At 46.6% G+C, this 11,631-nt stretch overlaps 1 pseudogene; it reads right to left on the reverse strand.

Moving 5' to 3' along the window:
- Window positions 1–9,791: 9,791 nt before the first annotated feature.
- Window positions 9,792–11,306, reverse strand: LOC110591240 (annotated as a pseudogene).
- Window positions 11,307–11,631: the final 325 nt, after the last annotated feature.

Genomic DNA, 11,631 nt, shown 5'->3' on the forward strand with positions numbered 1-11,631 from the left:
CCTCATTTTATAGATGAGAACGCCAAAGCACAGAGGATTTAAGTAACTCCATCAAGGTCACAAAGTTAAGTGTCAGTCAGGATTCAAATCCAGGTAGTCTTGACTCTAAATTCAGGCTCTGGTAATCTCTGCTCTTAGGCATGTCCAAAATTTAATTCCTGCTCATTCCCCACATAGAGTCTCCACCTTCAGTTTTTTTCTGTGTCAGTTCACAGCCACATCATCCTTCCAGGGGCTCAGGCCAGAAACCTGGGTGCCCTCCTTGATTCTCCCTATCTCTCATACCCCAATTACCAGGAAATTCAGTTAATCGTGTCTTCACAATACATCCAGCATCCCGTCATCTCCATTGCTCTCTACCACCTTTGTCAAAGCCGTCTGTGTTCCAGTCCTTATTCTACAGTAGCCTTGACACTGGTCTGTCCACTTCTAGTCTTGCTGCTGCCCCAGGCTCTTCTCATCACACTGGCCACAGTGATCCAGCACTGGGAGGTGGCTCTACTCCACCAGATCATTCTGGGACTGAGGGTCCCCCTCTCCTGTTCATCTTCCCTTGCGTTGCTGCGTTCATCTGTAAGAAGGTCCCAGCTGCCTCAGCTCCCTATCCACATTCTAGCCCATAGAAAGGGAGTAAGAGAGGAAATCCTGGGCTGCCATGTTGCAACAATGATACAAATTTGTATACAAATGATACAACAAATGATACAAAATGTGTATACATCATTTCCATTCACATTTTGCTGGTAAATAAATGGTCACGTGGCCAACTTAGCTGCAGGTCGGGGGTGTGTGGAAAATGAAGTCTTTGAACGGATTGCCATATTCCAGCTCCCCAGGAAGAGGAGAATGGATCTGGAGGGTAACCAGCATTGTGCCAGAATTCAAGAGGGGAAGTGGGTAGACCAGTTAGGAGGCTTCTTAGGAGCCTAGGGGAGTGTTGACAGTAGTTCGACAGTAGCTCAGAGAAGAGGCAGTGGAGATGGAAAGAGGTAGACAGATTTGAGATGTACTTGGGAGGTAGACCTGGGGTGGGTGTAGAGGTTGAGGAAAAAAAGAAAAAGAACCAGGGATGACTCCCTTCCTGTCATGAGAGACAGATATTCCTGTCATGAGAGACAGAGCGGTGCCTTTTTCTGAGCCAAGGAAGCAGTCCTTGGAAATACGTGTTTCTGGATCAGTCCCCTTTGGCCAGTGTGTGAGGCCTCTCTTAGGGGGCTCCTTGCATCACTGGCAGCAACTGTGGCAGGTTGAAATGGCTCAGAGGAAGAATCTGAGAGGTAGTGTGCTAGACTGATGAAATGCATTTTATCTTAAAATGCTTCAGAGGAAGGAGGAGGGCAGCCTATCCTTGGTGCCTTGGTAGGCCAAAGTGCCGGGCGAGGTGGAAGTTGCCTAAAAGAAGCCAGGAGCCGCAGAGCCCACATTGTGTTTGCAGCTCCAGTTAGGTGTGGGTAGCTGCTGCTGGTTTGGGCGGAGGGAGGAGCTAGGCAGGGGCACTTACTTCTCTGCACCTGAGCCAGAAGGGGTCACGCTCCCAGCACCTTGATGCCCCTTGATGTTGAGGGCTCTTAAGTGTTTTCTCTGTCTCCTGTTTGCCTGATCTGAAGCACGGTGTGAGGAAATGTGTTTGCAATTAGAGTAGTCGAAAGGCTGAGGGTCTGGACGGATGAATAACTCACATAGCTGGGCAGTTAGAAGGCCTGCTGTGGCCATTTTGAGCAGCAGTGTGGATGGTGGGTAGTGGTAGGAGGCTCGGAGGGCAGACGTGCCTTGAGCCTGATCCATTCTGAAAAAGCCAACAAAGCCAAGTTCCTCACTCTGAGTCTGGGGGTGAGACGCTCGGCTTGAGATGCCCGACTCGTGTTGCCGTCTGTGAGAATGTGCCTGGGGCATGGCCAGTTGCTATGAATGTCAGCTATTTTAAAACATTGCTAATTATGAATTTCTAAAGCCCTCATTGTTATGCCATGTATATTTTTCTAACCTGCCTATGTTATGACTGAGAAAATTGAAGTTAAGTCACCTGTACAAGTAATTGAGGAGAGCCAGTATTTAAACCCTCGCTTGTGAATACTCTGGTGTTGACTTCACATACTGGCTCTTTTAGTGTCTAGAGGGTTAAGTGTCAAGAGGGCCAGGGTGGCTCGTGGCACCCGTGGTCGTGCAGTTTAGGGAAAGGGCTCCAGGCATGAGGTCGGCAGGCCCGGGTTCGAGTCCAGCTCCCCCTTCCCTAGCGCTGGGACCCTGCGCCTCGAGTCACTTACGTAGCCTCCTGGAGTCTGTGGCCTCTTCTTTATTTGTTATTATTAATTAATCTTTATTTTTGTAGCCTCCTCTTTAAAATGAGGAGTAACCACTTTCCAGCCTACCTTTAGGCATCGTTGGGAGAGTCCCACGAGATGTCACCTGTGAGGGTACTCGGAAGTCAGCAAACCACAGTGAGGCCCGAGGTCTCCCTTGTGATCTCAGAGAAGGGACCAGAATACGGACATGAAGGCTCAAATGCTTTTAGTTTCAGTCTGTACTTACTGTTTGTGAGTAGGGAAAGGTAGTTTGATGTTGGAAAACCCAAGCTGTGCTTATGGGAGAAGAAAAGGAAAAAAAAAACTTTTCGGTAAGAGTGAGAGAAGTGGGGAAAAGCGTTCATTTCCCTGTGGTGACTGATGTGTTACTTAGTGATAACAGAAACTCTCGGATCGGTGAATGTGTTCATAGAGCCAGTCTCTCACCTGAGTGCCGGAACAGCCTGTGAGACAGAGGAGTCCCCGTTGGAGAGAGGCAGAGAAGGCAGAGCAGGGTGCGCTGCTACTCGGCAGCATCTGAGCCTAGAGGCTCCCTCCCACACTTCCTGTCTCAGGAGCCGTCTTAACCATTTTATCTGGGACTGAGCAGGCTCAGAGCTCACCTCCTAGCAGCTGAGCCAGCTCCTCACCTGAGTGCTGACTTAGCCATGCAGCCAGGAGGGTAGAGAATCCTATGAAAACATCCTGTGATGATGATTCTGGGAGTCACCTTCTCAGCATCTAGGATCTGGATTTGTCCTAGCCAGCATGAAATCAAAGCAAAGTGGTTAATAAGTCTTTGTGGGATGTTTCTCCTAACCTCTTCTGGATGAAGACCTTTTGAGTTTTGTCTTTGGCATTTACCTTTCAACAGAGTAGAATTCTCCAGCCCACCACGGGAAGTGCCTCTAGCCAACTCGGACAGGGTCTCCTTATCCCGTTCCCTCTCTTCAGCATTCCTTTTGAGCCGCCAAAAACAACTCCTCCTCCTCACAGACCTGACAATGTCCAGAGGTCAGAACTTGCCTGCCATTAGCTGAGTTGAAATCCGTGTCTTCCTTTGGAGTCAGGTAGCCTCGGTGGCATTAGGAAGTGCCCTTGTCATGTGAGCCACACGCTTGACATCACTTCTTATGTGGGCAAATTCCTGGGAGAAAGTGTGCACATTCAACTAACCTCGTATCTTTTAGGTCAGTTCTTTTTAGCTTCCATACCAGGATGAGCATCTTCTAACCTGCTCTCCAGATTCCACAATATATTGTCTTGGAGCTTGCCCCTTCTCTGCACTGAATATATTTAATTTAATCCACTCGTTAATTGTTGAGGGCCTCCCATGGCCACTGTAGGCTTAGCAAGATTAGAATAATGTTGTTTTGTTTGTTTTAAAGATTTTATTTGTAAGTAATCCGAACACACATCATGGGTGTGTCCCCATGTCAGGAGTCATGCGCTGCACTGACTGAGCCAGCCAGGCACTCCCAGATTAGAATGTTTTGGTTAAAAGGCATGGGCTTTTTTTTTTTTTTTCCCAAATGGTATAAGAGAATATTTAATCATATAAGAATACGCTGTGAGGGGCGCCTGGGTGGCTCAGTCGTTAAGCGTCTGCCTTCAGCTCAGGTCATGATCCCAGGGTCTAGGATCAAGCCCTGCATCGGGCTCCCCGCTCCGCAGGAGGCCTGCTTCTCCCTCTCCCACTCCCCCTGCTTGTGTTCTCGCTCTCGCTGTCTCTTTCTGTCAAGTAAATAAATAAAATCTTAAAAAAAAAAAAAAAGAATATGCTGATGAATGTAGTGATCCGAAGGGGCATGTGCACCCCAATGTTTATAGCAGCAATGTCCACAATAGCCAAACTATGGAAAGAGCCTAGATGTCCATCAACAGATGAATGGATAAAGAGGATGTGGTATATATATATATACAATGGAATATTATGCAGCCATCAAAAATTTGAAATCTTGCCATTTGCAAATATGTGCATGGAACTAGAAGGTATTATGCTAAGCGAAATAAGTCATCAGAGAAAGACAATTATCATATGATCTCACTGATATGAGGAATTTGAGAAATAAGACAGAGGATCATAGGGGAAGGGAGGGAAAAATGAAACAAGACGAAACCAGAGAGGGAGACACCATAAAAGACTCTTAATCTCAGGAAACAAACTGAGGGTTGTTGGAGTGGAGGGGGGTGGAGGGATGGAGTGGCTGGGTGATGGACATTGGGGAGGGTATGTGCTATGGTGAGCGCTGTGTATTGTGTAAGACTGATGAATCACAGACCTGTACCCCTCAAACAAATAATACATTATATGTTAATAAAAAAAATATGCTGATGATACATTGTTAAAGGAAAAAAGATGTAAAAAGAATAGTATGATACTATTCTTTTTTAAAAAAATTTTTATTATATAAGTATAGTTGACATACAATGTTACATTAGTTGCAGGTACACAATAGAGTTATTCAACAAGTCTGTACATTACACAATGCTTACCATAATACATATAGTTACCATTTGTCACCTACATCATTATTACAATGTTACTGACTGTATTCCCTCTGCTGTACTTTTCATCTCTGTGACTTATTTATTTTATAACTGGAAGTTTGTACTTCTTAATCCCCTTCACCTGTTTCACCCATCTCCCTCATCCCTCCCCTCTGGCAACCACCAGTTGCTTCTCTGTATTTCTAAGTCTGTTTCTGTTTTTTGTTTGTTTGTGTATTCATTTGTTGTGTTTTTTAGATTCCACATATAAGTGAAATCATCTGGTATTTGTTTTTCTCTGTCTGACTTATTTCCCTGGGCATCATACCTGTAGGTTCATCCATGTTGTCACAAATGACAAGATCTCATTCTTCTTCTTTTTTTTTTTTTTAAAGATTTTATTTATTTATTTGAGAGAGAGAGAATGAGAGAGAACACATGAGAGGGGATAGGGTCAGAGGGCAAAGCAGACTCCCTGCCGAGTAGGGAGCCCGATGCGGGACTCGATCCAGGGACTCCAGGATCATGACCTGAGCGAAGGCAGTCGCTTAACCAACTGAGCCATACAGGCGCCCAGATCTCATTCTTTTTTTATGGCTGAATGATAATTCCACTGTGCATGTGCCCGTGCATGCACACTTGTGTATACACATATACATATATAAATACACATACACCACAGCTTTTGTCTCTTGTTGGACTCCTGGGTTGTTTCCATATCTTGGCTACTGTAAATAATACTAAAATAAGCATAGGAGTACATACATCTTTTTGAATTACTATTTTCATTTTCTTTGGGTAGATACCCGGTAGTGGAATTACTGAATCGTATGACATTTTTAATTTTGGGGGGAACCTCCAAACTGTTTTCCACAGTGGTTACATCAGTTTGCATACCCACCAACAGTGCACAAGGGTTCCCTTTCCTCCACATCCTTACCAACACCTGTTACTTTTTGTCTTTTTGATACTAGCCATTCTGACAGGTGCAAGGTGATAGCTCATTGTGGTTTTGATTTGCATTTCCCTGATGATGAGTGATGTTAAGCGTCTTTTCATTTATCTGTTGACCATTTGTATGTCTTCTTTGAAAAAGTGTCTATTCAGGTCCCCTGCCTATTTTTAAATCAGATTATTTGTTTTTTTTGGTGCTGAGTTGAGGTTCTTTATATATTTTGGATACTAACTCTTTTTGGATATGTCATCTGCAAATACCTTCTTCCATTTGTTAGGTTGTCTTTTCATTTTGTTGATGGTTTGCTTCATTGTGCAACACCTTTTTATTTTGCTGTAGTCCCAATAGTTTATTTTTGCTTTTGTTTTCCTTGCCTGAGGAGACACATCCCTAAATATGTTGCTAAGGCTGATGTCAAAGAGATTAGTGCTTATGTTTTCTTTTAGGAGTTTCATCGTTTCAGGTCTCATGTATATGTTTATAATCCATTTTGAGTTTATTTTTGTGCATGATGGAAGAAGTTGGTCCACTTTCTTTTGTATGTAGCTGTCCAGTTTTTTTCCAACGCCATTTATTAAAGAGATTATCTTTCCCCCATTGTATATTCTTGGAAAGTTACAGGCTTTTGGCTCAGACCTAGGCTCACATCCCAGCTCCACCACTTACTGGTTGAGTCATCTGAAGCAAGTTTCCTAATCTCACTTGCACCACCTGTAAAATGAGGATAAAAATACCCACTGTGATGGGGTTTGGGTGAAAAGTAAATGAAGTAATGTATATAAAGTGCTTAGTTCAGTGATTGTACATGATAAGTACTTAATAAAAGTGCAACTTAAAAATATATATAATGCTTTATACATTTATTCATATGTTTCTAAACAAATATATATGGAGTTTCCTCTCTGTGCAAATCTCTTCCAGGCTCTGAGAATCAGTGACAACAAAGTCCATGTCCTCACAAAGCTCAGAGTGTAGATGAGGGATGAATGGTAAGCAAATAAGTCCATAAATGTAGCATCAAATAGTGAAAAGTGCCTTGAAGAAAAATAAAGCAGAGGCAGGAGACAAAGCGGCAGGGGTGGGGTAAGATGGAGGTTTTATTTCTCAAACTCACCCCTTGATGGAGAGCCTTTGCCTTTGCTGTGCCCTCTGCCTGGAATATCCCCCATCCCAGTCTCCTGTCCCCCATCATCCTCAAGGATTGCTCTCATTTTGTTCAGGTGTCTGCCTCATATCAGCTCATCAGAGAGGCACACCTTATCTTAAAAATTATACACACACAAAACACGTAAAGAAATGCCATTCCTGCCTTTGAAGGTTACAGTCCTGTAAAATGGACGAGTACATGAATGACAGTGCTTCCAGGCCAAGACAGTTGCCTGGAGAGAGGTACAAATAAGTAACATTCAGTTCAGGGAGTCAGGAAAGGCTCTAATTAAAGAATGGTACGAGAGGTGTTGCTCAATATAAAAGGAGCATGAAATTGGAGCAACCGGAGTTCAAATCCCAGCTGTGCCCTTCACTCTCCTGGTGACCTTGGGTGTCACTAAGAATATGGAGCTAAGGTCACCTGCCCCAGGGGGCTCTTGTGTTCCATGAGAAACCAGCCCCCAGGGCCCTGGAGGTACAGGAGTTCAGCTCTCAGTGGTGCCCTCTTCCCACTAATCTGTAATTAATGGTTGTGTTCGGTTTGGGTTCTCACCAATGTTCTTCTCACAGTGGGCTATTGCCATGTAATTGTCTGGGTGTCTGGCTCTGCCAGGACAAGGGGAGCTTCTTGAGGACCTGGACTGTTGTGTCCCCAGCCTAGCAGGTGGGTGGCACCATGCCTGTCTAGCAGGGGCATGATCAAAGATAATGAGGACAGGCATCAGACAGAGGCAGAACTGTTCTGCACAGGCACGAGCCCCAAGGGATGGTGTGTTCTCTTCTCCATCTCTACACCTCAGTACCCAAAAATTGTTTCTGACAGATGGGTGTTTAGCATGTTCTTGAAAGATATTCTCCGTCCCCTCTGGGGAAATGCACGGTGGGTTGAAGCACATCATTCAAAACCGGCGAAATGACGCTGCCATGCCTCCCTCTTGCAACCCTGGTTCTATTTTAATGCCCCCAGTTTGTAGAAGGAATTACAGAATACTGATTTTTTCCAGTGGAAGGGCTGTAACCAGAATAGTATTTTTAAGATCAGAGAGAGCTTTTAAGACATGAGATTTTTATGTCAGTTAAATCTTAGTTCTTCTGGGGATGCCTAATGTCAAGTTAGTGACCTGTCCGGGCATATTTCTCCTGCATTTTTTAAAAGTGCTTTCTGTTTGTTTGTTTGTTTCTGCCTCATAGCAACTCCACCATAAAATAAATAAGACACAGAAGACAGACATTGAAATAATTATGCTTGGGAAATTTTATTTTATTTTATTTATTTTATTTATTTTAAAGATTTTATTTATTTGACAGAGAGAGACACAGCGAGAGAGGGGAACACAAGCAGGGGGAGTGGGAGAGGGAGAAGCAGGCTTCCCGCTGAGCAGGGAGCCCGATGCGGGGCTCGATCCCAGGACCCTGGAATCATGACCTGAGCCGAAGGCAGATGCTTAACGACTGAGCCACCCAGGCGCCCCGGGAAATTTTATTAAAATGTGGTGAGGAAAGGAAGAGGGAAGGCCGTTGCCTGCTCGAGTGCTGGGGATTGCTCACTGATGCTACTAGGTGTCACCCCTCACCTCTGTCCCTGTTAACCCACAATTTAGGGTAAAAGTCACTGAATTGGATGGCAAGGGTGAGTTGTGGCAAACTGTCCCTGCTCCTCAGAGCTCCCACTGTGGGAAATGGAATGTGGGCCACCAAGACCCAGCCCCAACTCTGGGGCCTCAGGCAGCCCTGTAGACACTGCAGCCCCAAACCAGGAAGGGTGTTGTTGGTCACAATGACAACCTTGATCTCAACAGTGGGCTGCCCTCGGAATCCATTGCCTTGGAATCTCTCTGACTCCCCAGGATAGAACATTTCCTCAGAAAAATACCACAAAATGCTTTCTCATTACCAAAATTGTTTTGGCAGACACCTCCTGGAAGGAAGCCTGAGGGCCTTGAGTAAGGGTAGCGCCAAGGCCTACTGTAACGTCGGACACACAGAACCTTGTGCTCATTTGCTTCAGAGGTATCGGTGTTACAGTCGGTCGACACCCCTGCGTGAGTCGAGTTACATTGACTGCCCTCTTCTTTATGTCAGGCACTTCTGTGATGAGTTAAGCATAGAGGAGAGCACAAACGTTCCTCCAAACCAGGGTGCACAGCAGAGATGGCCCAGAGGCTGTGGATGTCGCTGTGATCCTTCCCCTCTATCCTTGGAGCTGGTGCCTCTGTCTTCCCCTAGGAGAATGATTATCAGTGTGTGCTGCTTTCTCTCTGCTGGTAGGAACTCCGCTTCCCAGGGCTTGAAAACTGGCTCTGTCCTCTACCATTGCTGCTGGGGAGATAGGCCTCTCCACTCTTCCCACCCTATCCCATCCTTCATACCAAATGGAAAAGGATTGGCACCTTGGAGCATCTCGTTGAAGGGTTACTGAGGCCTCCCTTGTGCCAGGTCAATTAGTAGCTCTCAAATTTCTTTTTCTTTCTTTCTTTCTTTCTGGCAAAATAATAAATTTATTACATGTGGTTGGCAGATAGTTGTTGCTGATGTATTTTATTCTCTCAATGTTTGTGAAAAATTTCAAAATAAAAAATAGTTTTGTACACCACATGATTACAGTTCTTGAGGATCTCTAAACATTTTTTGAGCGAGTTGACTTTGAGCCACGAGACCTGGTCCCAGTCTTGAAGCTCCAGGAGATTAAGTTTGTCACCCAGGGTGGCTGGGATTGTCCCAGCTCTCAGGATGAGATTCTGCTTCAGAGGTGAGAGGTCTTCCCTCAAGGGACCAATGAAGCCCCTGAAGCAGACACACGAGGAGACAAGGCCAGAGGGGACTGAGGCTGAATCAGAGGGCCTCAGTGGGGGAGGGCAAAGAGCCCTCTCCAGGACCAGCATTCCTCTGTGCTCACCTGTTGCCTCTCCACACCCCTAACAGGGGAAGGACTGCCCTTCAACAGCAGTAGGTAGATCTGATGGAAGAACTTTCTTGTAGTAGTTTCCAGAAGCTGAAGAAGGTGCCCAGAAGAACGCTTGAATGGACTCTCGAGTACCCAGGATGTCAGGGAGGTACATGTCCTTGGTTAATGAGAAGTCCTGGCCAATGATCCCAGGTGCTGGAAGGTCCCAGTTAGGTTGTTTGGTGAGGACAGCCCTTGAGTAAGACACACAGGCTGGCATGATCACCCTGCAGTTGATCACATGGGCTCCGTAGCAACCAGCCCAGAGCTGCATGTCCTGGCCCCACTGTTTGAAAGACTCAAAGTGGCCGGCCCATCTTGATGGAGAACATGTGAGTGACCTGAAAGCAGACATTGTTGTTCCACTGCTGGTCGGGATCAGGCCTAGCAGAGAATTTACTCAGGACCGTCTGGTTGACAAATCTCAATCTTGCCACCATCTAGCAGTTCTGGCCACATACCCTGCTCCTCCAGGTCTAAGACCTGCTTCTTGCCACATCCGCTGAGGGAAGACACAAACAGCTCTGCAAGGGAGCTCTAGCCCCTCTTGACTTGTTCACTTCCACCACCCAGCCATCCCCAGCATGCTGCACCATCCATTTCTGGAGGCCTTCTTGGCCGCAGGGGTTATACCTGAGGTTGCATCGATCCATCTGCGCTTTCTCACAGAAGTAGAGGCCGCTGTGGTTGAGCAGCAACAGAGCGCGGTGGTCCCGGGCCAGCATGAGTGGCCATGGGGCCTGGCTGTCCACTAGGGCACGCCAGCCCCTGCGTATCTGGCAGCAGCACCCCAGCAGCGTGCCTGGGGGCACGTGGCTCAGCACCACCAGGAGCAGCTCAGGTGGCAGTTGGCTCAGGTCTAGCACCTCCTCAGGTTCTGGCTCTGGTTGGGGGTCCTGGGCTGGTGGTCCTGGGCTGGTGTGTCCCTGAACCCATGGTTCCGCCCTACTGCTACGCAGCCCCCTACCCCCTGCCAGCGCCAGGCTCGGTGATGACTTAGCTCGCAATTTTCTTTTTTTTTTTTTAAGGATTTATTTAATTTATTTATTTGAGAGAGAGAGAGAGAGAATGCACAAACAGGGCTGGGGGTGGGGAGGAGCAGAGGGAGAGGATCTCAAGCAGATTCCGGGCTGGGGTACCACAAGTCACCGCAGCTCTCAAGTTTTTGAACACACCCATCTGCTTCCAGATTTATCATCACCTCCAGTCCACTAGCCTTGGAGGCCTCTCATTTTTGCAGTGAATCCAGCCACCTATGTCTCACCCTTTTGTTCCCCTGCCCCCACTACCTCCTTTTGGGCTTGGTTCTGTTGTTCATCCCTCTGTGAGATTTCTCTGGCCTTCATCTCGCTCCTGGCTTCTTTTTCGCTTTACAATGTCCAAGTGTCTCTGATCCTACCAAGGGACCGTGCCTTGACCCCATGGCCTCTCTAGTTTCATCTGGCTTTACTCCTCCTTTCTCACCTGAGCAGCCCATGCGCATCATGCTGTCTGCCTCTTCCCTCACCATGCCACACAGCTAGGCTCCTGGGCCGCCCACGACTTACTTCCCCAATGTCCCATCTCCTTAGGATCCTTCTTCCCTGGATGTCCTGTTGCATGTGGCACAGGAGAGCCCTCCCTCCAACTTTAGCTCTCCTCTCTTAGCTCTTGAGACTTCGCGCTCACTCGCTCCGCTCCAGTTTCTTTGTTTTTCTCTCCAGCGTGAATTTCTCTTCCTCCATTTCTAAAACACTGATGGCTCCAGGATTACCTCCTTGACCTACTTCATTCCACTTTCTCTTTGGGTGACGGCATCCGCAGTGAGGTCT

This window comes from Neomonachus schauinslandi, chromosome 7, assembly GCF_002201575.2.
Source record: "Neomonachus schauinslandi chromosome 7, ASM220157v2, whole genome shotgun sequence".
Lineage (NCBI taxonomy): Eukaryota > Metazoa > Chordata > Mammalia > Carnivora > Phocidae > Neomonachus > Neomonachus schauinslandi.